At 41.3% G+C, this 25,748-nt stretch overlaps 3 non-coding genes across 3 annotated transcripts; all 3 read left to right on the forward strand.

Moving 5' to 3' along the window:
• The first annotated feature begins 6,180 nt into the window (after window positions 1–6,180).
• LOC123854835 (U1 spliceosomal RNA) lies at window positions 6,181–6,344 on the forward strand. The gene has a single exon (XR_006793393.1). It is a non-coding gene; the product is annotated as a U1 spliceosomal RNA (small nuclear RNA).
• A 10,400-nt stretch (window positions 6,345–16,744) lies between these two features.
• LOC123854836 (U1 spliceosomal RNA) lies at window positions 16,745–16,909 on the forward strand. Its single transcript, XR_006793394.1, has one exon. It is a non-coding gene; the product is annotated as a U1 spliceosomal RNA (small nuclear RNA).
• A 6,716-nt stretch (window positions 16,910–23,625) lies between these two features.
• Window positions 23,626–23,789, forward strand: LOC123854834 (U1 spliceosomal RNA). The gene has a single exon (XR_006793392.1). It is a non-coding gene; the product is annotated as a U1 spliceosomal RNA (small nuclear RNA).
• The last annotated feature ends 1,959 nt before the right edge of the window (window positions 23,790–25,748 follow it).

Raw genomic sequence — 25,748 nt, forward strand, 5'->3', positions numbered from 1 at the left:
AATTTTCTCTTTAATATATCTTGATTCTGTTCATGCCTCCTCCTCTAGGCCAAGCTCCTACCATTTTGCTTGTAGGTACTCTATCCTTTTAGCTGGTCTCTCTGTATCTTGTCTTCTCCCCTCTAGTCTGTTCTCCCATGCTACAGCCAGAATGTTCTTTCTACAGTACAGTTTTATATTTCAGCTCATGTCTCTTCCTATTTTGCTCTTTACAGACCAAATTTCTTAGTAAGACTCAAGTCTCCCTTTTAAGGCTCTCACAGCACCAAATGCCTCTGTGTGATCATTTACGTAACATATGTCTCCCTGACTAGATGGAAAACTTCAGTATCGCAGGACCATGTGGATTTTACTCCCTGTTGTTTTTTTAGAGCCCCTAGCCCAGTGTATGGGTTTAGTAGGTGCTCAGTAAATATTTGTTAAAAGAATAGATGATTGACCTGCACCTCTCTCCCTATATTTTTCTATTTTGTACTTTAAAATATGGTGAAAAATATAAACTTGTAGGAAGTATATAGTTGTAGAAAACAAAATATAGAAAATATAAAGAAGGAAATAAAACTGGTTCATAAATTTTCTATTTAATTCACAGATAATAATGTTAACATTTTGGTTTATTTTAATCTTTCTATAAGTTCATATAATATATTTATCTTACCTGTTGTGGTCAAATTGTGAAGAAATTTGTATATCTTTTGTTTTTCACTTAATATTTTGTCAGAAGTTTTCTTCCATGTAATTACAAATTATTTGAAAATTAAACTTAGTGGTTGCATACGTTCTGTCCTGAAGCCCATCTTTCTAATCTGGCTTATAACTGTATAGTTGAATTATTTCCACTTTTTTTTTTTGCTCTGATGAAATAGCATTTTCTCTCTCTCTCAATACATTTCTGGAAGTAGAATTCCTGGGTCAGAGAGTATACACATTTTCATTTTGAATCATACTGCCAAATGTTTGTACCACTTATACTCCTACTAACAGCATGTGAGGGCTGGTTTTCCCACCTCCACTCCAACACTGGCCTTCGGAGTCTTTAAATGTTTTTTTTCCCCCTTTGTTATTGAGGTATAATTGATTTTAACTGGTTATTATCTTTTATTACTAGAGAGGTTAAAATTTTTTTCATATAGTTTCATTGGGCAAATGTACCTTATTGTAACTATCTCATATCCTTTGCTCACTTTTAATTTGTAAAAATGGTAAAATACACAAAACATGAAATTTTTTTAAGTATACAGTTCAGTAGTGTTAATTATCTTCACAATGTGGTGCAACTGATCTCCAGAACTCTTTTATCTTGCAAACCTGAAACTGTACCCATTAAACAGCAACTCCTGATTTCCCCTTCCCTCAGCCACTGGCAACCACTTTTCTCCTTCCTGTTTTTCTGTTTGACTACTCTTGATACCTTACAGAAGTGGAATCATGTAGTATTTGTCTTTTTGTGACTGGTTTATTTCACTTAACATAATGTCCTGAAGGTTTATCCATGTTGTGGCATGTGTCAGTTTCCTCCCTTTTTCAGTCTGAATAATAATCAATTGTATGTATGTACCACATTTTGTTTATCCATTCATCTGTGGATAGACACTTGGGTTGCTTCCACCTCTTGGCTATTGTGAATAATGGTGCTATGAACATCTGTACATTCTTTCCCACTTTATAACTGAGGTACTTTAGGGGCACCTGGGTGGCTCAGTTGGTTAAGCATCTGCCTTTGGCTGAGGTCATGATCCCAGAGTCCTGGGATCGAGTCCCATGTCAGGCTCCCTGCTCTGCAGAAAGCCTGATTCTCCGTCTCCCTCTGCTGCTCCCTCTGCTTGTGTTCTCTCTCTGTCAAATACGTGAAATCTTGAAAAAATAAAATATGTATTTGTAACAGGTCTGTGTTTTTTTAATTATCAGAAACAACAACTAATATTTAGTTGTGCTTAGTATAGGCCAAGTATTCTGCTCAGCTTTGACATCAAAACCCATACTTTTATTCCATATGCTGCCTATCCTCTCTGATATGCATATTGTATTATACAGGCTATCTGCCTAATCTGTATATTGCAAATGTCTTCCCACTCTGTCATTTGTATTTAAACTTTGAGGTTTTCTACTTTGCTGATGTTTGTTGTATGCAAATGTAGTCAAAGTTTATATTTAGTTCTGACTTTGGTAACATGCTTAGAAAGTCTTTTCTTTGGAGTGCCTGGCTGGCTCAGTTGGAAGAACATGTAACTCTCAATCCCAAGGTCATGAATTTGAGCCCCATATTGGGTGTAGAGATTACTTACATAAATAAATAAGAAAAAAAGAAAAGACTTTTTGTCAAAATTATAAACATAATTACCTGGGTTTTTTTCTACATATGGTATATGATTTAATTTGGATATTTTAACCTGTTTTTTTTTAAGGTAAAGTAGGAGGAAGTAATATTTTCCTTCTTTCAGTGGTGAGCCAATTTTCTATGCACTCTTTATGAGTTAATCAGTCTTTGTCCCCACCTATATGATATGCTACTTCTATCATATACTTTTATGTACTTAGGTACATAAAACCTATTTAGTTATTGTGTATGTTATTTTAATATCCTACTAGATCCAGTTCATAAAGATGTTATAATTTGCATTTTTGTTCATGGGATTAATCTGTGAGGTTACGTTGTCTGGTTTTGGCAATAGTAAGATGTACTAAAAAGCTTCTTCACTTTTTCTGTGTTAACTTATGTTATTATTTAACAAACACATGTATTTCCTTATATTTTTCCAATCAGAAATGTGGCTCTCCTCAGAGGATACTACGGGTTTGCAGGGCTCCTGTGAGGATTATAGCACTAATGCCTTTCTTAACCTTCTCGGGCTACAAGAAAGTGAGGGAAAGTCACCTTTTTGCCTTAAGGCAGACTGTCTCAGATGGATGTTTTGATAAGTAGACCAATAACAATGAAGTTCTTGTGAAATATTGGAACTAGCTTTGCGAAGAGTATGGGTGGTTTAAGAGCTATGTGTTTCTGGCCTAAGAAAGCACTGCTAGGGGCACCCGGGTGGCTCAACTGGTTAAGCGTCTGCGTTCGGCTCAGGTCATGATCCTAGGGTCCTGGAATCGAGTCCCACATCACATCCGGCCCCTTGCTCACTGGGGAGCCTGCTTCTCCCTCTACCCCTCCCCGCTGCTTGTGATCTCTCTCATGCTCTTTCTCTAATAAATAAATTTAAAAAGAAAGAAAGAAAGCACTACTAGTCACAAATCTGAGAATGGCAGTTTGAATTTTAGAGTTGTTTGGTGGTGGGGCGCCTGGGTGGCTCAGTTGTTAAGCATCTGCCTTCAGCTCAGGTCATGATCCCAGGGTCCTGGGATGGAGCCCCGCATCGGGCTCTCTGCTCTGCGGGAAGCCTGCTTCTCCCTCTCCCACTCCCCCTGCTTGTGTTCCCTCACTCGCTGTGTCTTTCTCTGTCAAATAAAGAAATACAAATAAATAAATATTTAAAAAAAAAAAAAGGACACCTAGGGGTGCCTTGGTGGCTCAGTTGGTTAAGCGTCTGCCTTCCGCTTGGGTCATGATCCCAGGATCTTGGGATAGAGTCCTGCATAGGGCTCCCTGCTCAGCGGGGAGTCTGCTTCTCCCTCTCCCTCCACCCCTCCCCACCACTTGTGCTCTCTCTCTCAAAAAAAAAAATAAAAATCTTTAAAAAAATAAAAACCACTAGTACTCATGTGAAAATTAAAATATTCAGCTATTACCCTCATTGAAAGGGAATACAAGCACCTTATGAAAAGTTTTTTTTTTTTTTAATTATTAAAGAATGAGGGGGCACCTGGGTGGCTCAGTCTTTAAGCATCTGCCTTTGGCTCAGGTCATGATCCCAAGGTCCTGGAATTGAGCCCCGCATTGGGCTCCCATGCTCAGCGGGAAGCCTTCTTCCTCTCCCACTCCCCCTGCTTGTGTTCCCTCTCTTGTTGCTCTGTCAAATAAAGAAATCTTAAAACAAAACAAAACAAAACTGGGGCGCCTACGTGGCTCAGTTGTTAAGCTTCTGCCTTCAGGTCATGATCCCAGCGTCCTGGGATCAAGCCCCACATCGGGCTCTCTGCTCCGGGGGGAAGCCTGCTTCTCCTTCTCCTACTCTCCCTGCTTGTGTTCCCTCTCTCACTGTCTCTCTCTCTGTCAAATAAATAAATAAAAATCTTAAAAAAAAAAAGTTCCTGGGCGCCTGGGTGGCTCAGTTGGTTAAGCGACTGCCTTCAGCTCAGGTCATGATCCTGGAGTCCCTGGATCGAGTCCAGCATCGGGCTCCCTGCTCGGCAGGGAGCCTGCTTCTGCCTCTGACCCTCCCCCCTCTCATGTGCTCTCTCTCTCTCATTCTCTCTGTCTCAAATAAATAAATAAAATCTTTGAAAAAAATAAAAAAAGTTCCGTATTTAAAAAAAAAAGAGTTGTTTGATGGTAACAGTAGTCTAGTTGATAGACAGCACCTTTTCCCCTTATATGAGTGGTTCCTGCCAGATTTCAAGGTATCTTAACTTTAATTTCACAAATAAAATAGATATTTTGTGTATAGATTAGACCATATATACATATATATGTTTATGTGTGTGTATGGATATATATACATATATATTATATAGTAGTTCTTTGGGGAGAAAAATCTATAAAAATCAAACTGGTTGCTGTCAAAAGGTCAGATTTGAGGAGTAGTTGCAGCTCACATCACAATAATCTCCACTCCATTCTGCCCCAGTATTTTTTCTCTCCATCTCTCTTCCTCTGTTCTTTAATAAGATTTTTAAAAACAGCATTATTTTAAAGATATAAAACTCCGGAAAAAAAGATATGAACCTCTGGCTAATTGTTTTGGCAGAGAATGCCAGAGGAGTCCTGTAAAATAAAAAGATCTGAGAAATAAGGTGATTCGGGTGTGATCTTGGAGACACAACTGAAGAACAGTTGGAACTTGGAAACTCCAACTTTAATTTACAGTGAAGAAAGGATAGGGTTAAGACTAGTAATAATTATATGTGGGTATGGAATATTGGAATTAATAACCATTGCCTGATACTGGATTTGCTCTTTCTGAAGAGTCTAATATGAGTCAAGGAGGGCTGGGCAGTTTCTTGTAGGATGGAGTCTCCAGTAGTCTTGTTCTGGATTTCAGAGACACCCATGAAAAAGAAATGGATGACGGCTTGTAGTACAGAACACAGGGGAGTTGGCGCGGGGGGAGGGGCGGGGTTCAGGATACTTAGAAACACAATTTATTGATGCCTGGGAAGGGAGACATTCTGGTCAGCGTGGCAGTTTCCAGTTGCCATTCCAGCTCTGCAAACCCCTGGGACTTCCCCAAACGTCTGTGTAGGAAGGGGGCGCTGCGTGAGCTTTTCCCTAGGTAGGTTGCCTCCGAATTAGAACTAGTGTTTATACAACAGCTTTTTCAAGTAAGGGTGATGATTTGCTGTATATATATATATATTTTAAAGATTTTATTTATTTATTTGACACAGAGAGAGACACAGCGAGAGAGGGAACATAAGCAGGGGGAGCAGGAGAGGGAGAAACAGGCTTCCCGCTGAGCAGGGAGCCCGATGCGGGGCTCGATCCCAGGACCCTGGGATCATGACCTGAGCTGAAGGCAGACACACTTAACCGACTGAGCCACCCAGGTGCTCCGACTTGCTGTATATTTGAAAGAGAGCATATTTTGAACTTGTGCTTGAAGCCTTGAACAACCTATTTTTAGCAAAACACGGACTGGATTTTCCTATGTAGTTTTGCCATTTGTAGACTTGATCTTTCAATTACCTGGCTTCCTGACCTGCGCCAGACATCAGTGACATCATTAGCTCCCACACCTTGAAAGAAGGAATTAATTAATGTCGTTTATCTTTAAATCTGTAGAGTGTCTTTCCCTTTAAATTTCATTCGAACAGCACGAGTAGCTAGGGAATGGGATGCGCAAAAGGGGTGTGGAATATGTAGATAAGCGCAGTGACTGCTGGTCGTGCTTACACTGGGCATATATTTCCTAGATTTTGTTTAATATCCAGATATACAAAATATTGCTGCATAGTAACTATAACTTGGAGACTCTCTATTTCAGAAGAAACGGGGTTGATAGAATGCATGAGAAAAGTGATCCTATCTTTAGAATGACTTGAATCTGAGGGTGAGGTGCCAGACAATTCTTTTGGCTCATACTTACCTGGCAGGGGAGATACCATGATCACGAAGGTGGTTTTCCCAGGGCGAGGCTTATCCATTGCACTCCGGATGTGCTGACCCCTGCGATTTCCCCAAATGTGGGAAACTCGACTGCATAATTTGTGGTAGTGGGGGACTGCGTTCGCGCTTTCCCCTGATTTGTGTTTGAAAGAGAAGATAATTTTTTTCTAGTTTTTTAAAATTATTGGTTGGTTTTTCTTTGTAGCGGTTTTGGGATTGTGTGTCACTGGACGCACTACTACTTAAAACAGTAGCTGTGGAGGAGTATTGGTAAGGGGTGGTTAGGTGTATAAATGAGTTTGTTGGTTTATTTACATTATGTACTGAACTGTGGGTGTGCTGCTGATCTTAGTTCAAATTCGGAAAACTGGACTGTGATTTTTTGGTAGAGGAGCACTTTCCACTGGTAACTTGCATTTTGAGAAGATAGTGGTTCTCTTATTACTGCCTGGGTTTTAATTTATCAGTATGGCTTTGTGTAATCATTCTGTTATCTACGATAGTATAACGATGTGTGCAGCCATTATTGCTTGCGTGGCTGTTCGCTTGGTACCAGTTATTTAGCCCAGTGGAGTGTACTCTTCTGCCGACCACTAGAGCGCTCACTTCGCTCCACCTTAGGCTATCTGCATCCGTTTATTATTTACCACTTATATTTAAATGAGTAGTTAAAATTTCAGAGGGGTTTCTTTTCAGGTATGTTTCATGAGCTGTATCGTTAGATTTTCCCGAAAATGAGGAACCGGACTACAGTACAATCTCTCCTAGTGAGAGTATTTTATGTTTTCTCCTAGACCTTGATTTTTTTACCCCCAAATAATTTTATTAAAGTAACATCCACTCTTTCTCACCCTGCCCCATTCCTTTCCCCAGAGCACTACTTTTTTTTTTTCTTTCTTTTTTTAAAGTAAACTCTAGGCCTAACATGGGGCTTGAACTCAACAACCCCAGATCAAGACTGGCATGCTCTACCTACTGAGCCAGCAAGGCGACCCCCAGAGTACTACGTGTAAAGCTTGTTTAGCTGTTTCATAATAGTTGCCTCAATAAATAATGTTTGTGCTGGTGTTTATACTGAGCGTTTGGCTGATATTCCCTACCCCAGTACCTTCCTTCCTCTATCCTTTTATTTTTTTAAAGATTTTATTTATTTGAGAGATCGAGAATGAGAGAGAGCACATGAGAGGGGGGAGGGTCAGAGGGAGAAGGAGACTCCCCGCTGAGCAGGGAGCCGGATATGGGACTCCGTTCCGCAACTCCAGGATCATGACCTGAGCCAAAGGCAGTCGCCTAACCGAGCCCCCCAGGCGCCCTCTGTCCTTTATTTATGGAACAATTTTCTGTTCTTCAGTCGGTTCCCTTGGTTATTTTATTTTATTTTATTTATTTTTTATTTATTTGACAGAGCGAGAGCAGGAACACAAGCAGGGGGAGTGGGAGAGGGAGAAGCAGGCTTCCCGCCGAGCAGGGAACCCGATGTGGGGCTCGATTCCAGGACTCTGGGATCATGACCTGAGCCGAAGGCAGACGCTTAACGACTGAGCCACCCAGGTGCCCCGGTTATTTTATTTTATTTAAAGATTTATTTATTTGAGAGAAAGCGCGAGCGCGTGCATATGCGCACCAGTGGGGGGAGGGGCAGGGGGAGCAAAACTCAGGCGACTCCCGGCTGAGCGCAGGGTTCCATCCCATGACCCTAAACCAAGGTTATGACCTGAGCCAAAACCAAGAGTCAGAGGCTTAACCGACTGAGCCACCCAGGCGCCCCACCTTGATGATTTTAAATCACATCTCTTTATTACTTGTTAGCTCCTCACTTGGAAGGATAAGGATATTAGCAAGGCTTTGGGGTTTTAAAAGAAACTGTTAGGATTTTGCCCCTTCCAGTCATAAAAAGAAATAATTTGTTAATAATATTGTAGACCATGGGGCGCCTGGGTGGCTCAGTCGGTTAAACATCTGCCTTTGGCTCAGGTCATCATCTCAGGGTGCTGGGATCGAGCCCCATGTCGGGCTCCCTGCTCGGCGGGGAGCCTGTTTCTCCCTCTCGCCTTCTTCCTCCCTGCTGCTCATGCTCGCTCTCTCTGTCAAATAAATAAATAAAATATTTGAAAAAAATCTATATTGTAGACTAGAGTGATAGAAGAAAATACAGGAAGAAATTTGAGTGGTAGGAAAATGTGAAGTATTTGCCACTTGTAAATAGTATTTTGAAATTTCATTTTCTTTTACTTATTCAAGTATAATTGACATAAAATATTTAGATTAGTTTCAGGTGTACAACATAGTGATTGGACATTTGTATACATTTACCATCTATCACCTTACAAAATTAATAGATTATTGACCAAATTCCCCATACTGTATGTTACATCCCCATGACTTATTTATTTTATAGCTGGAAGTTTGTACTTCTTAATCCCCTTCTTCCATTACACCCCTTGCCCCCCTCCCCTCTGACAACCAACCATCAATTTGTTCTCTATATTGGTGAATCTAAATTTTGTTTTGTCATAGATTCTACATATAAGTGAAATCATGTGGGATTTGTCTTTCTTTGACTTAAAATTTTCATTTTCTAAGTGTTTTGTTGCTGGTACACAGAAATACAGTTGATTTTTGGGGTGCCTGGGTGGCCCAGTCAGTTAAGCGTCTGCCTTCGGCCGGGGTCATGATTCCAGGGTCCTGGGATCAAGCCCTGTATTGGACTTCTTGCTCGGCAGGGAGCCTGCTTCTCCCTCTCCCCCACTTGTGCTCTCTGTCTCAAATAAATAAATAAAATCTTTAATAAAAAAGAAATACAGGGCGCCTGGGTGGCTCAGTTGGTTAAGCGACTGCCTTCAGCTCAGGTCATGATCCTGGAGTCCCAGGATCGAGTCCCGCATCGGGCTCCCTGCTCAGCAGGGAGTCTGCTTCTCCCTCTGCCCCTCCCCCCTCTCATGTGCTCTCATTCTCTCTCTCTGAAATAAATAAATAAAATCTTAAAAAAAAAAAAGAAGAAATACAATTGATTTTTTAAAATATAAACTATATTGTTAAGTTTACTTATTTATTTATTTTTAAGATTTTATTTATTTGACACAGAGAGACACAGTGAGAGAGGGAACACAAGCAGGGGGAGTGGGAGAGGGAGAAGCTGGCTTCCCGCGGAGCAGGGAGCCCGATGTAGGGCTCGATCCCAGGACCCTGGGATCATGACCTGAGCCAAAGGCAGACGCTTAACAACTGAACCACCCAGGCGCCCCGAAATACAATTGATTTTTATGTATTAATCTTGTATCCTGTGACTTTGCTAAATTCCATTATGAGTTTTAGTATTGGGGGGTTAAATGCTTTAGGATTTTCTACATAAACTGCTGTCATATGTGAATAAAAACATTTTTCCTTCTTTCTTTCCAAACCAAGAGTTTTTGTTTTCCTTGCCGTAAGCTCTAGCTAAGAACCTCCAGTATAGTGTTGAATAAAAGTGGCTAAAGTAGTCATTCTTGTTTTGTTCTTTATCTGGAAGAAAGATACTTTTACCATGAAGTATATTAGCTGTAGATTTTCATAGATACCGTTTATCAAACTGATACCTTGATACGTTTTTTAAAAATCATAAATGGGTGCTGAATTTTGTTAACTTTTTCTGCAACTACTTCTTAATCTGTGGATGTGATGAATTATATGGCTTGATTTTCTAATGTTAAACCAACTTTGTATTCCCGAGATAAGTCCCACATGATATTTTACCCTTTTCCTTTATTGCTGGATTTGGTTTGCAATTTTAGAGGAACTAAAGTAATTTTGTATCTATGTCCATGATGGATAATAGTCTGTACTTTTCTTACATGGTCTTCATCCTGTTTAGGTATCAGAGTAATGCTGGTTCATAAAATAAGTTGGCTCTTTCCCTTGGGTGCACCACTGAAGATCCTTGGTGTCAGTTGGGACGTGGAAAATGTTTCCTTCTCTTCTGTTTTCTCAGAGTTATGTTAAATTAGTTTTTTGAGCAGAAGAGTGACATGATTGGATTTAGGCTTTAGCAGGATACTTGGCTACTGTGTTAATAGACTGGAAGAAGGGAGATCACTTAGGTTACTGCACTCTTCTAGGCATAAGATGAGAATGGCTTGTACCAAAGTGGTAGCACTGGAGATGGTGAGAAGTGGTCAGATTCTTATTATTTTTTAAGAAAAACGATAAAGACTGTGGATTGAATGTGTGATATGAGAAGAAAGGAGAAAAATAGGACCCCTAAATCTGATCTGTACCTTCAGTTCTTTTTTCACCTATTAAATATAGAATCCAGGACGCTGTACCTCCTGTTCCTCCTCTCCATCCATTCTTATTCACAGATGGGGAGGCCAGGGTATCAACATCTCAGGTACTCAAAATCATGAGGGAAGGGATGGTCTCCTTTATATTATGAAAAACTTGTTTTTTTATTATGAAAAACTTCTAATGTAAACTAAAATAGATTAATATAGTATTCTCCCATTTAGCCACACCAAGCTTCAGCAGTGATCAACTCAAGACCAATCTTGTTTCATCTATACCTCCACATCCTAAACCCCCAAACCTGTTTGTTTTTTTTTTTTAAGATTTTATTTATTTGACAGAGCACAAGCAGAGGGAGAGAGAGGGAGAAGCAGGCTCCCTGCTGAGCAAGGAGTCCGATGTAGGACTCGATCCCAGGACCCTGGGATCATGACCCCGGCCGAAGGCAGCCGCTTAACCAACTGAGCCACCCAGGCGTCCCCCCAAACCTGTTTTGAAGTAAATCCCATATATAGTATTTCAGCCATGATGATTTCAGTATGTATCTCTAAAGATAACAGCTCTTTTTCTTGACATTTTTAACCGCTTTATTGAAGTATAATATACACATAACATTCAGTCATTATTTGGCTTAATGATTAATATTTTATACAATTGTCCAACCATTACCACAGTCCAGTTTTAGCACATTTTTATGACCCCCCCCCAAATTCTCCTGTGCCCAGTTGCCATGCCCCAGCCCTAGCCATAGGCAACAATGGATCTTTCTCTTATTGATTTGCCTTGTCTAGAAATTTCATATAAAATGGAACCGTAGGATGCCTGGGTGGCTTAGTTGGTTAAGCAACTGCCTTCGGCTCAGGTCATGATTCTGGAGTTCCAGGATCGAGTCCTGCATGGGGCTTCCTGCTCAGTGGGGAGTTTGCTTCTCCCTCTGACCCTATCCCCTCTCATGCTCTCTCTCTCTCTCATTCTCTCTCTCAAATAAATAAAATCTTTAAAAATAAATAAATAAAATGGAACCATAAAGAGTGTTGTGTCTGACTTCTTTCATGTCATGTTTTTGAGTTTCATTCATACTGATACATTTATTATTTTGTTCCTTTTTATTACTAAATAATATACTGTTATTCTGCATTTTTTCTGTTATTCTGTATTTTTGTCAAGCAAGTAAACCTGTACCACCTAATTGGTGGCATCGGAATGCTAACTTTATTGTTTCTCCCGATTTTATCTTTTTTTTTTTTTTTAAGATTTTATTTATTTATTTGACAGAGAGACACAGCGAGAGAGGGAACACAAGCAGGGGAAGTGGGAGAGGGAGAAGCAGGCTTCCCGCAGAGCAGGGAGCCCGATGTGGGGCTCGATGTGGGGCTCGATCCCAGGACGCTGGGTTCATGACCCGAGCCGAAGGCAAACGCTTAACGGCTGAGCCACCCAGGCACCCCCCGATTTTATCTCTTGTGAGAAAAGAGGATTAAGGTTTATTTCTGACTGGTTTGTTCTTCTCTAGGTCAGTTTGAATTCTGGACTCTTGAGGCTGTTAAAATAACCAGGATATATTACTCTCTTAAATAGCTATTTTTTTAAACATTTTATTTATTTATTTTGATGGAGAGAGAGAGCGAGAGAGCGAACACAAGCAGGGGGAGTGGGAGAGGGAGAAGCAGGCCTCCCACTGAGCAGGGAGCTCCATCCCAGGACCCTGGGATCATGACCTGATCCTAAGGCAGCTGCCTAACGACTGAGCCACCCAGGCGCCCCTTAAATAGCTATTTTCATCTGCCAGGCAGCCATTTGGGACTTTTGAGCCCTGTTTAGGAGACCACCCTCTTCTGTTAATCCTTTCTACCTGAGACAGTTAACAGTTAAGTAGAATAATTTCAGCTGTCTTTTATTATAGGACACAACACCTGGATTGGATCTGGGTATTTTTTTAAGATTTTAGTTATTTATCTGACAGAGAGCACAAGCAGGGGGCGTGTCAGGGAGAGGGAGAAGCAGACTCCCCGCTGAGCAGAAAGCCGGATGCCCCTGGGTTTTTGGGGGGTTTTTTTAAAGATTTTATTTTTTTTACGTAATCTTTACACCCAGCATGGGGCTCAACCTCACAACCCCAAGATCAAGTGTCACATGCTCCACCAACTGAGCCAGTCAGCCACCCCAGATCTGGGTATTTTTTTTTTTTTTTAAGATTTTATTTATTTATTTATTAGAGCGTGGGCGAGAGAGAGTGAGCGAGAGTACAAGCAGGGGGAGCTGCAGGCAGAGGGAGAAGCAGCAGGCTCCCTGCTGAGCAAGGAGCCCGATGCGGGACTCGATCCCAGGATCCTGGGATCGTGACCTGAGCCAAAGGCAGCTGCTTAACCGACTGAGCCACCCAGGCGACCCAGATCTGGGTATTTTTAAAAGCCTCTTAGTTATATCTTTGTGAAGGTATTGCTGGCAACTGGATGTGTCTGCAGACAACTGTTAACCTTTTTATTCTGCTGATTGTGTTTCAGTTTCAGGGTATGGTATGTTCTGGTTCTTCCTAGTTCCCAGATCTAACTTGACCTCCAAGCTCATGTTCACCTGTCTTATAGATGCAGTTTTCACTGCTTCTTCCTAGAACAAATCCTTGTGCACCTATATTTCCAGTCCTTCCTGACCCTCACAGTCTGACCAGGTTAAAGTATCTCCAGGGGCCTGGTATATAAAAATACGATCTCTCAGTAGGCTTCTAAGTGTAAATAATTAAATGTAGTCACGTGAGTACTATTTTTGGCACTTTATTTAAAACTAAATGATGAGAGACCCAAAGTACAGATATTTCACAACACACTTTTAAATTTTCTTTCAAAGTAACACAACTACTTGATTTAAAAACTCAAATAGTGGGGTGCCTGAGTGGCTCAGTCAGTAGAGCATGCGATTCTTGATTGCAGGGTCATGAGTTCAAGCCCCCCATTGGGCGGAGAGCTTACTTTAAAAAAAAGTAAAGGAGGATTTAGCTCTCTTGCACCACCATCTCTTTTCTATTTTTCCTAATATAGTTTAAAACCAGTTGATTAGGGACACCTGGGTGGCTCAGTCGTTAAACGTCTGCCTTCGGCTCGGGTCATGATCCCAGGGTCCTGGGATCAAGTCCCTCATTGGGCTCCCTGCTCAGCGGGAAGCCTGCTTCTCCCTCTGCCTGCCACTTCCCCTGCTTGTGCTCTGTCTCTCTGACAAATAAATAAATAAATAAAACCAGTTGATTAAATCACTTGGTTAAATCAATATTCAGTATTTATATTTCTCTTATGCAAACATGCACAGCAGAGCGTGGTCATTGAAAGTCACCAAGTTTCCTTTAATTTTGTTTTTTCTCTTTTTAGTTTTTTTTTTTCTGTTTAATTTTACCTTTTTTCACTTGGTTTCTTTCCCCTCAATTAGGAATGGCCTAATTCTTCCCATACCTTCCAATAGCCTATTGTTCTCTACAGAGGAAGTCACGCCAGATATTCTTTCTGGAGATCTATCTACTTCTATTTTTCTCCTATGTAAACCCATCACTTTTTTTTAAAGTTTAATTTAAGTAATCTTTACACCCAAAGTGAAGCTTGAACTCATGAGCCTGAGATCAAGAGTCGTATGCTGTACTGATTGAGCCAGCCAGGCGCCCCTAAACCCATCACTCTTTCAGCCTACTACATGGGTAGGCTGCATAGGTAATAGTTTAAATGGGAATCAAATTCTGTATTGGAGTTAAATTTTCCTTCATCATGACAAAGACATCACTTTATTGATTTCTACCCTCCAAAAGTTATTGAGAAGGCTTTCTGATTCCTGATCTTTTTAATGTGACATATGTGACTAACCTTTCATTCTCTCTTGGAAAAGCTGCAGAATCATCTCTTTGTTTCTATTATTCTGTAATTTCCTAATGTGTCATAGTGTGTCTTAAAGTCATTCATTTTATGGGGTGCCTGAACAAGGGCCATTTCAACCAGGAAACTTTTCATGTTGGGAAATTCTCTTGTATTATTTCATTGGTGATTTCCCCTCCTTGGTTTTTATTTTTTTATTTTTTTAAAGATTTTATTTGACAGAGAGAGCACTAGCAGAGGGAGAGAGAGGGAGAAGCAGGTTCCCTGCTGAGCAAGGAGCCCGATGTGAGACTCGATCCCAGGACTCTGGGATCATGACCTGGGCCGAAGGCAGCCACTTAACCGATTGAGCCACCCAGGCGTCCCTCCCCTCCTTGGTTTTTAATTTAGAACCCCTACAGTGGTCTTCTAATTAAAAAAAAATTTTGTTTTCTATCCATATTTTTCACTCAATGCATATATTCAGTTTTTTACTTCTACAGTCATATATTTAAGACCTCTTTTAAAATTTTCTATTTGTATAGCTTCTTACACTTATTTTTCAGATGCAAGGTCTTTTAGCTCTCTGAGGATTTTATTTGTTTTGTTTTAAAGATTTTATTTATTTTTTGACAGAGATACAGTGAGAGAGGGAACACAAGCATGGGGAGTGGGAGAGGGAGAAGCAGGCTTCCCACTGACCAGGGAGCCCGATGCGGGGCTCGATCCTAGGACCCTGGGACCATGACCTGAGCCGAAGGCAGATGCCTAACCATCTGAGCCACCCAGGCGCCCCTATCTGAGTATTTTAATGATAGTTTTTATTTTTGTTTTTAGTTTTCTTCCCTTTGCATAACCTGTTTCCTCCAAATTGTCTTTTGGTTGGTTTAGCTACTAGCTTTCATGTTGGAGGCGTTTGTCAACGTCTGGTCATCCTTGGTGGTTCAGTGTTCCTTGATTATTTATAGATGTTCAGTATACCATCTCTGCCCATCACCCAGAATTTAGTGTAGTGAAAAACTGAAGCAACCTAAGTGTCCAGCAACAGGGGAACAATTTTATAAATAATGAGCCATTCATAAGATGGACGGTCATGCAGAAATTTAAAATTATATTAACAAGTTGATTGGAAGCTCTGAGGGCCAAGGTGAGGTGTTTGGCACCCTGCAGAATAATCTGCATAGTAGTCTTTCTGAAAGCCCATGGCTGACATTTTTGGGACTTTGTTTTATGGTGATCACATTCTTCAGAGGAAACTTCCAGTATCCTGGAAGGTAAAGGCTTGGTTGCTAGGGTCCTGGAAACCAAATGGAATATGAGAGGGAGGTCTCAGCATTCAGCCTTTGGAATGTATATGTACATTCTCTTTTCAGTAAATGTTTTAAGTTTTCATCTGAGCTTTTCCAGAGAGCTCCAGAGATGCAGAAATTTAAAATCCTGCTTCCTACATATTTTTAATGAGAGAATAAAATTAGTTGGTAAAATAATATATGTAATAATTATACGTTGTGTTGTCTTGACTATTTTAAAAGAAACAAACAAGAAAAACCCTGCTCTAGAGGCCCACAGTCTAATGGATGAGGTAACTGAATTCCAGGCAGAGAGAAAGTAAGGCAGCAATATAGGCACAGGCTAGATTGCTCTCAAGAAAAGCAGTCCATCCTTAGGGGCTAGGTGTTATTAACAGACCATGGACAGGGAGGGGTAGGAGACAAAGCCTGGGGCCTGAGCTGGGTGGAGGTCTGACTGCATAGTTCTTCCCCATTCTGCACAAACTGAGGAAGAGATTCAGAGGCTAGAAGCTTATCTAGAGTCGTGGGCAGTGTGTACACTGAATTGCAGTCAAGATCTTGGATTCCAAAACCCTTACTCTGCAATACACCCTGCTAACACGTAGCCAGCCAGGAGTTTCTCCTGGACACCCTTGTTTCTCCAGTTCCTGGAATAGGAGGAAATGGTGCCGGACTGGTGTGATGCATTAGTATCCCCGGAAAGCCTGAAGCCAAGCTGGCTTGCGGTTAAAAGCTCGTGTTTGTTTGCTGAAGAGTACTTTACATAGGGAGATCTGAAGACCTTCAGCTATGCCAAAAGTTGGGAGAGGGATGGATTTCTGTCAGGAAACAGGTTGGGGCAAATGGGAGGAGGAACAGGTCTGCGAAGCCAGCCTCAAGGGGGCGCAGCTGCGGGCTCTGCCGGGCCGAGCGCGTGTGACGTTATGCCGGGAGTTGGGGTATGTAGATTTAAGACTCAGGGCCTTTGGAACCGTGTTTCCCTGGAAGGATGTGTATGATTATCTGCTGTTCCCAATACTAAGATACATAGTACGAAAATCTGGTGTTGAGTGTCGCTATTTGTAGATAAAGGCCATTTAGAGTTATTTCAGGAGTGACCCCAACCTTAGAATGGTGTGCACGGCCGCGGGCATTGCTGTGTTCACTTTTAACTCATACTTACCTGGCAGGGGGAGATACCATGATCATGAAGGTGGTTTCCCCAGGGCGAGGCTTATCTATTGCACTCCGGATGTGCTGACCCCTGCGATTTCCCCAAATGTGGGAAACTCGACTGCATAATTTGTGGTAGTGGGGGACTGCGTTCGCGCTTTCCCTTGTACAAATGTGTTTCAAAGAACAGGCAGGTTGATTTTGTGTTGGTTAAGAATATTTTGGTTGTGTGGGATTAAGAATTTTGTTACTTAAACTGTTTTCTGTTCTTAAGCGTTGTTATTATTAGAGTGTAAGTATACTCGTTTTATGTTTTAGTGGTTGGTGTTTCTCCCTTATTTTGAAGTTCTAGGAAGGCTTTGCTCCATCTTTGGGATGACTGGTTTTTCTTCACTATGTCGAAGAGTGCATTACTTCAACATTCAACTTTCTCTTGTAAAGCTATCTGGTGTCCACGCAAACCACCATTGAATTCAGGATTGATTTAAACATTTAGGTACTGTAGGCAGGGCGCTTAAAGCACTTTTAAAATCAAAGAAAAAATTTTTCGGTGGAAGAAAATGTCATAGGGGTGCCTGGGTGGGTGGCTCAGTCGGTTAAGGGTCTGCCTTTGGCTCAGGTCATGATCTCAGGGTCCTGGGATCAAGCCAGGAGTCCAGGGAGTCTGCTGCTTCCTCTCCCTGCTCGTGCTCTCTCTCTCAAATAAATAAAATCTTTAAAAAAGAAAAGAAAAAAGAGAATGTCATATAGGGGGTGCTTGGCTGGCTCAGCAGCAGAGTATGCAACTCTTGATCTTGGATTCATGAGTTCAGAGCCCCACGTTGGGAGTAGAGTTTACTTAAAAAAAAAAAAAAAGGAAATGTCATATATAATAATATATTTATGTTATCAGTGCAGTCACGTAATTTTATTTATTATTATTTTTTATTTTTATTTTTTTAATGGAGGAAGGGGCCCATGAAGGAAAAAGTGTGTAGGCCCTTCAAAATCATTAGGTGGTCCTGACTGAACCTGACTTTTTTATTAGTTCTCACCACTTTTTGTATAGTTCTGGCAGGCAGGTCTGTTTTCCCCACAGGTTGTGATCTTTTTTTTTCTTTATTTTTAATTTTTATTTTTTTAATTCTTTTTTTTTATGATCACCATACATTACATCATTAGTTTTTGATGTAGTGTTCCATGATTCATTATTTGCGTATAACATCCAGTGCTCCGTGCAGAACGTGCCCTCTTTAATACCCATCACCAGGCTAACCCATCCTCCTACCCCATCCCCTCTAGAACCCTGTTTGTTTTTCAGAGTCCACTGTCTCTCATGGTTCGTCTCCCCCTCCGATTTCCCCCCCTTCATTCTTCCCCTCCTGCTATCTTCTTCTTCTTCTTCTTCTTCTTCTTCTTCTTCTTCTTCTTTTTTAACATATAATGTATTATTATTGTAGGCAGAATCTATCTCTACATTATTTCTCTTAGTGCTTAAGCTAGTGGCTGCCATCTTAGAAGTTTAGGTGGCTGTGAGAAGTGTGCACTACATACATATAAGTAATGACTTGAGAATAAGTTGGTTTTTTTAATCATTAGCAGCACTCAAAGAAATTAAAAAATACTTGGTGAATGCCGAAGAGACTAGAGTAGACAATATGGCCCTCAGAATAGCAAAAAGTCTGAGTACCTGTGAAATCAAATCTGTGGGGGACACAAATAGTTCTAGAGGTCTCAGGGCTGTGGCCAGCCTGGCATTCATGGATACCATGAAAACAGCCAAAATTTTACCTTCCTTCTGTGAAGTCAAAACTCCTGGAATGAAATTAGGAAGGTAGTTCAATAATGAAATGATATTATATGACTGAAGTGGGCTGGGACACACTGTGTGGATGAGGTTATCTAGCAAATGTCTAAATAGCGTGACTGTGGTTTATACTGCAGAGACAGGGCCAATGTGTGTCAGGAGTGAATGGGTTCAGCTACCTGCAACCCAGGGTGCTTGTAGAGTGGTTGTAGAGAGTTACTCATGCTTTCCTGGTAGTGGATTAGATTCAGTTTTTTGGCACTATGGACAACTTCTTGTCAGTCACATCTGCCTTATGAACTTAAAAACTCAGCTTTTTAAAAATTGAATATACAAATAAATAAAAATTGAATATACATGCCGCCCTCATTATATTTCTACATATCAGTCCTTCCGTAATCTCCATGGGCTAAGAAATGGGTGGAAAATTCAGAGATGGGGGTGAGACTCACTGAGGGGCATGTCTGTTGGAACAGAACATCTGAGCTGGTGGGGCAGCCATGATCTGAGAGAGACTGGTAGGTATGCCAGTAATGCCCTTCCCCAGGTATTTGGGAACTCTCCCGATATTCACTGTGCTGAGGGAGAGGTTGTGTTTCTCCATCTTGGCTTATTTGAGGCTTTTGATTTAGTTGGTTGTTATAATTGGTTGTTTTATTCTCTATGTATATATGAATTAACACTGATAATTATCATTCCTAGACAGTATATTAAAGCACTAATAGCTAAAATATGGTGAAATTACAATTTGAACCTAAAACTATTCAATGCTAAACCCAGTGTTCAAAACTTTAAATACTATGCAAAATACCCCATGATGGTTCAACCAGGATTTGGTCTCCTTATTATGAAGAAAAAACAGTCTAACAATACTATTAAAATTCTGTAACCTGTATCTCACAACCAGTAAAATTTAGGTCCTCTAAGTGCATTTCCTTCCAGTAATTTTCTTTAAGATACAAAATTTTACAAAATTGTAGTCATGGTATACATACCATTTCATATCCTCTTTTTCTCTGAACCTTATATATAAATTTTTTCCATGTTATTATTCTTGTTATATATTATATATATTCTTATTATTTACTATTATGTTTGCTTAATACTTCATTTCCCTATTGTTTTGATAGCTAAGGTTTTTGGGTGATTTTGGTTTTTGCAATTGTAAGTAAATCTATGATGAACACCTTTGTACATAGGACATTGTCATTCTCTAGAATTACTTCCTTTAGGTAAATTAAAAGAAATTTCTAGGTCAAAAGCATGAACGTTTTTTGGTACTAGATGTATATAATTAGGGTTAACTTTTTTTTTTAATACAAGTAATATTGTAGTTGTGTTACATAATATTTAGAGGAAAAAACATTAGTTCAGAGTTCTTTGTTGACACTGACATAATTATGTTAGTTTGTATTTTGGTGTATTTCCCTTAAGTCCCTTAAATACTGTTTAGAAATAGTTTTAATTATAGTATATATTCAATTTTGTATGCTGCTTTTATGGCATGCTACATTATACAATTTAAACTTTCCTCTTATTCTTAACAAACTTGAAGTTATTTTTATAATTAACTATGAGCCCTAAAATTAGAGATCTAGACTTTGAAAGATAAAAGAAATCAGGGAAAAGTTTTTAAAGAACTTAAAAATATGTATCATATGTCACCTCTACCCTCCCCTCCCACAATAACTTAAGGCACTTCTTAAGATGACTGTAAAATAACAGGGGAAAACTACTAAAAATTACCCCAAGAGGGATGCCTGGCAGGCTCAGTTGGTAGGGCATGCGACTCTTGATCTCGGGGTTGTGAGTTTGAGCTCCACGTTGGTGTACAGTTTACTTAAAAACATTTTTTTAGGGCTCCTGGGTGGCTCAGTCGTTGGGCATCTGCCTTCAGCTCAGGTCATGATCCCAGGATCCTGGGATCGAGCCCCGCGTCGGGCTCCCTGCTCGGCCGGAAGCCTGCTTCTCCCTCTCCCACTCCCCCTGCTTGTGTTCCCTCTCTCGCTGTGTCTCTCTCTGTCAAATAAATAAATAAAAATCTTAAAAAACAAAAACATTTTTTTAATTAAATAAGTAAATAAATAAAAACAACCCCAAGAAATCATCACTTACAAAGATATATCGACAAGGCTGTTCATGTATATGAACAGTGGCAGTAAACTAGAAGCAATAGAATATTGATTATACAGTTATCTGTGACCCAATGTATATAGCAAAAGGAGTGGAAAACATAAAGCAGCATGTGAAGTATAATCCTATTAAAATATATATTCATATTGAAATTACCATGCTTAATATCAGAGTGTTAACAGTCGTAATTGTATAGCAGGATGTGGTTTAATGTTTTAAAAATACTTTTCTGCCTTTTCCAAATTATCTGTAAGGGACATAAATGCCCTCAAAAATGTAAATAAAGCAAAGCTTTTTTTTTTAAAAAAAGATTGTATTTATTTATTTGAGAGAGAAGCGAGAGAGAGAACAAGCAGGGCAGAGGGGAAAAGGGAGAGGGAGAAGCAGATTCCCCGCTGAGCAGGGAGCCAGACACGGGACTCAATCCCAGGACCCTGGGATCACAACCAGAGCCCAGGGCAGACACTTACCGACTGAGCCACCAGGCACCCTAAAGCAAAGCTTTTTAAAAAATCACATGTTCTGGGGTGCCTGGCTGGCTCAGTTGGTAGAGCATGAGACTGTGATTTGGGGGTTGTGAGTTCAAGCCGCACGTTGTGCTCAGAGATGACTTAAAAAATCATACGTTCTAAGAGGGAAATACCATTGAAGGGTAGCAGAATATGCCACCCCCAAATATGCCACTTTGGCACAAGGATTCCTTTGAGCTAAAAGCACTTGAAAAACAGCAGATATAAGGGTAGGTCTGATCTACCCTTTTCTTCCTGAAATCAGGAGATAAAACTGCCATGTAAAAAATGTTCTCCCTGGGCGCCTGGGTGGCTCAGTTGGTTAAGCAGCTGCCTTCGGCTCAGGTCATGATCCTGGAGTCCCTGGATCGAGTCCCGCATCGGGCTCCCTGCTTGGCGAGGAGCCTGCTTCTCTCTCTAACCCTCCCCCCTCTCATGTACTCTCTCTCTCATTCTCGCTCTCTCAAATAAATAATCTTTATAAAAAAAAAAAAAAAAAAAATGTTCTCCCTATACCAGGGGAAAAGAAATGTTCCCAGAGAAAGGGAGTCAAAACTGAGAGAATTTTGTACACACCTTGTTTTTTTTTTTTTATAAAGATTTTTATTTATTTATTTAACAGAGATAGAGAGAGAACACAAGTAGGCAGAGCGGCAGACAGAGGGAGAGGGAGAAGCAGGCTCTCCGCCGAGCAGGACGGATCCCAGGATCCCAGGACCCTGGGATCATGACCTGAGCTGAAGGCAGCCGCTTAACCAACTGAGCCACTCAGGCGCCCCTGTACACACCTTGTTAAAAAGAATTCATGTCTATGTAAAGTCCCCATATATGTTACTTTTCCACAACTGCCTCAAAATAAAAAAAAAAAACAAAAAAACAAAAACAATTGTCTCTCTTTGTTCAACCTAATATGAAAGCATTTAGTTTTGCCATTTCTTTGAGTCTTCATTTCCTTTTTTTTTTTTTTCAATATTTTATTTATTTATTTGACAGAGAGAGACACAGCGAGAGAGGGAACACAAGCAGGGGGAGTGGGAGAGGGAGAAGCAGGCTTCCCGCGGAGCAGGGAGCCCGATGCGATTCCAGGACCCTGGGATCATGACCTGAGCCGAAGGCAGACGCTTAACGACTGAGCCACCCAGGCGCCCCTCTTCATTTCCTTTTAAGAGCTTCTGTGTTAGGTAAATTTATGTTAAATTTTTTATGCTTTTATCCTGTTAAACTGTGGACGCCAATTTTTTTTTTTTTTTTCAAAGATTTTATTTATTTGGGAGAGAGACAATGAGAGACAGAGAGCATGAGAGGGAGGAGGGTCAGAGGGAGAAGCAGACTCCCCGCCGAGCAGGGAGCCCGATGCGGGACTCGATCCCGGGACTCCAGGATCATGACCTGAGCCGAAGGCAGTCGCTTAACCAACTGAGCCACCCAGGTGCCCTGTGGACGCCAATTTAATTCTCATGCCCAGCCAGAGATGCTATCAGGGCAGAGGTAAAATTTTGCCTCTACACGATCAGAGCCTTTGATACACAGTTCCTGCAAACATCATTGTTTTGCCTAGAGCACCTAGCCAGCAAGGGCAGAAAGGGGGGGGGGGGGGAACAAACAAAAACAGACAAACAAAACAACCCTAAAGTGTTCTCTGTTTTTGTCTGAAAAGAAGGGAGGGGCACTCGGTTTGTTACCAAATCCAGGCCGGATGCCCCTTCCCTTTGTGCCAAAAACTGCAGACTCGAATCTCGGTCAAGCCAGCTTTGATTTCCCAATTACACAAGGCGCCTGTCCTGGAGCGTGGCTGGGTGGGGGTGGAGGGGCTCGAGGCTGCATTTCACCTGCAGCCTTATTCCGTCCTCACAGAAACCTTGTGAGGTAGGCAGGCAGTACTTTTTCTTTACAATTTAGGGAAATGGAGGCTGAGAGAGACTGAGGGTATGCCTAGTCCCAGAGAGGAACAGTGATTCAGACCAGCGTAACGGACTGTGCTGTCACACTGGCCTCCGCCAGCTGCAGGCCACTGCCTTCCAAATTGCCCTGTCCTGCAGCGCAGAATTCAGACTCGTAACAAATGCACGCCGGAACTTTTGCGTACCACCGGAGAAGGCAAAGAATTTTAAACCTCCCTGCTCCCAGCTACACCTGTCGTGACTGTCTTTTAAATCGTTGCGAAGCATAGCTAGAACGAATTTATCCGTTTCTCCAACAAGCAAAGTGACGTCAAGAGTGACGACAAGTGACAAGAGGCGGGCATATGGAGATGAAGGGCGCGGTGACTCCGTGTTCGAGTTCATTCTTCACGAGGCAGAGTTTCCACTACATATCCACTGGTGCGCTTCGGTCAGTGTCATGTGAATAACCTTGCAGTTTGGAACCGAAGGCTTAAAGAACTCGGAATGTAATTGACCATGACTGTATAGTGTGTTGAGGACGAGGGTAGAGTGCCAGACAGGACTAGCAACTCATACTTACCTGGCAGGGGAGATACCATGATCACGAAGGTGGTTTTCCCAGGGCGAGGCTCATCCATTGCACTCCGGATGTGCTGACCCCTGCGATTTCCCCAAATGTGGGAAACTCGACTGCATAATTTGTGGTAGTGGGGGACTGCGTTCGCGCTTTCCCCTGACAAATGTTCTTAAAGATAGAGTTGGAGTTCTTGTTCCTATGGGTTTCATTATTGTTACCCACTTTTAATTAGAGAAGTTTTACTGTTTTAGGGGTATTGGGTTTTTTTTCTTTAAAGATTTTGGCGGAGATAGCTGCAGGGGGAGTGAGAAGGGGAAGAAGTGCCGAGCCCATTTGCCCATTGTAGCCCATTGCCCATTGTAGACGTTTAATGACTGAGCCACCTAGGTGAACCTGGGATGTTGTACTTACACGAAGGAGCAAGGGTTGAATTCCCCGGGGGAGTTGCAACAAGGTCAAGTCAGGATCGTTATAAAACTTTTACTCAAGAGCGCCTGGGTGACTTAGTAGACAGCTGCGATGATGATCTAGGGGTCCCGAGATCTAGCGTCCCACACACCCTGCCCCCCTGCTCAGTGGGGAGTGGGCTTGTCCTTCCTTTCTCTCCCCCTGCTTGTGCTCTTTCAAATAAATAAAATCTTTAAAAATACATAAAAATAAAACAAGAAACTGACCATGCTCCTCCCCTGTTGATGGTAAACTTTGGGTAACATTTTAAGGCCCACTACTCCCTAGAGACTAGTTTCTTAGAATAAGTTCTGATGGTTACTGGAAAAAAAAGGAAGTAGGACTAGAAATACTAAGGGAGTGAATGTTAGTGTGTAAATAATGAGCACATGAGTCCTCAAGGGATGTATGTATTCTGGAGCCATAGAAAAAAATAATTCTATGACACTGAAGTGGGTCTCAGGGTTTTCTGTGTTTTATTTGAACTTTTTAAAAAGATTTTATTTCTTTGAGAGAGTGCACAAGCCAGGGGGAGGGGCAAAGGGAGAGGGAGAAGCAGACTCTGCACTGAGCAGGGCTCTAACCCAGGACCCTAAGATCACGACCTGAGCCGAAGGCAGATGCTTAACCAGCTGAGCCACCCAGGCACACCATTATTTGAACTTTCCATATCAAGAATATAGTTATGGGCGCCTGGGTGGCTCAGTCGTTAAGCGTCTGCCTTCGGCTCAGGTCATGATCCCAGGGTCCTGGGATCGAGTCCCACATCAGGCTCCCTCCTCAGGGGGAAGCCTGCTTCTCCCTCTCCCACTCCCACTGCTTGTGTTCCTGCTCTCTCTATCTCTGTCTCTGTCAAATAAATAAATAAAATCTTTAAAAAAGAATATAGTTATATATTTGTGCAAATGCAATTAAATAAAAATAACTTTAAAGAGATCAGGAACCATTAAGATGGCTATTATTAAGGGAAAAAACAGGGACACCTGGGTGGTGCAGTGGGTTGAGTGTCCACTCTCGGTTTTAGCTCGGGTCATGATCTCGGGTCCTGGGATCTAGCCTTGAGATTCTCTCTCCTTCTCCCTCTGCCCCTCCTGCCGGTTCTCTCTCTCTCTCTCCCCCAAATAAATAAGTCTTAAAAAGAAAGGGGAGGGGGGACAGGAAATAACGAGTGTTGGTGAGGATCTGGAAAAACTGGAACTCTTGTGCACTTGTGGTGGGAATGTAAAATGGTGTGGCCAGTATAGAAAACAGTATGGCAGTTCCTCAAAAAATTAAACATAGAATTACCATGTGAGGGGCGCCTGGGTGGCTCAGTCAGTTAAGCATCCAAATCTTGGTTTCGGCTCAGGTCATGATCTCAAGGTTGTGAGATCAAGCCCCACGTCGGGTTCTGCACTTGGCATGAACTGTGCAAAAAGAATTACCATGTGATCCAGTAATCTTACTTCTTGGGTATATACCCAAAAGAATTGAAAACAGGGATTTGAAGAGATACTGTACACTAAAATGTCTATAGCAGTGTTATTTACAATAGCAATGGTAGAATCAACTCAAGTGTCCATTGGTGGATAAATAGATAAGCAAAATGTGATATATACATACAAAGGAATATTATTCATCCTTAAAAAGGAAAGAAATTCAGACATAAGCTTCCTAGCTGGTGAAGACCCA

The sequence above is a fragment of the Mirounga angustirostris genome, unplaced genomic scaffold (assembly GCF_029215605.1).
Source record: "Mirounga angustirostris isolate CCGP_5_RB_7025 unplaced genomic scaffold, mMirAng1.0.hap1 SCAF_17, whole genome shotgun sequence".
Lineage (NCBI taxonomy): Eukaryota > Metazoa > Chordata > Mammalia > Carnivora > Phocidae > Mirounga > Mirounga angustirostris.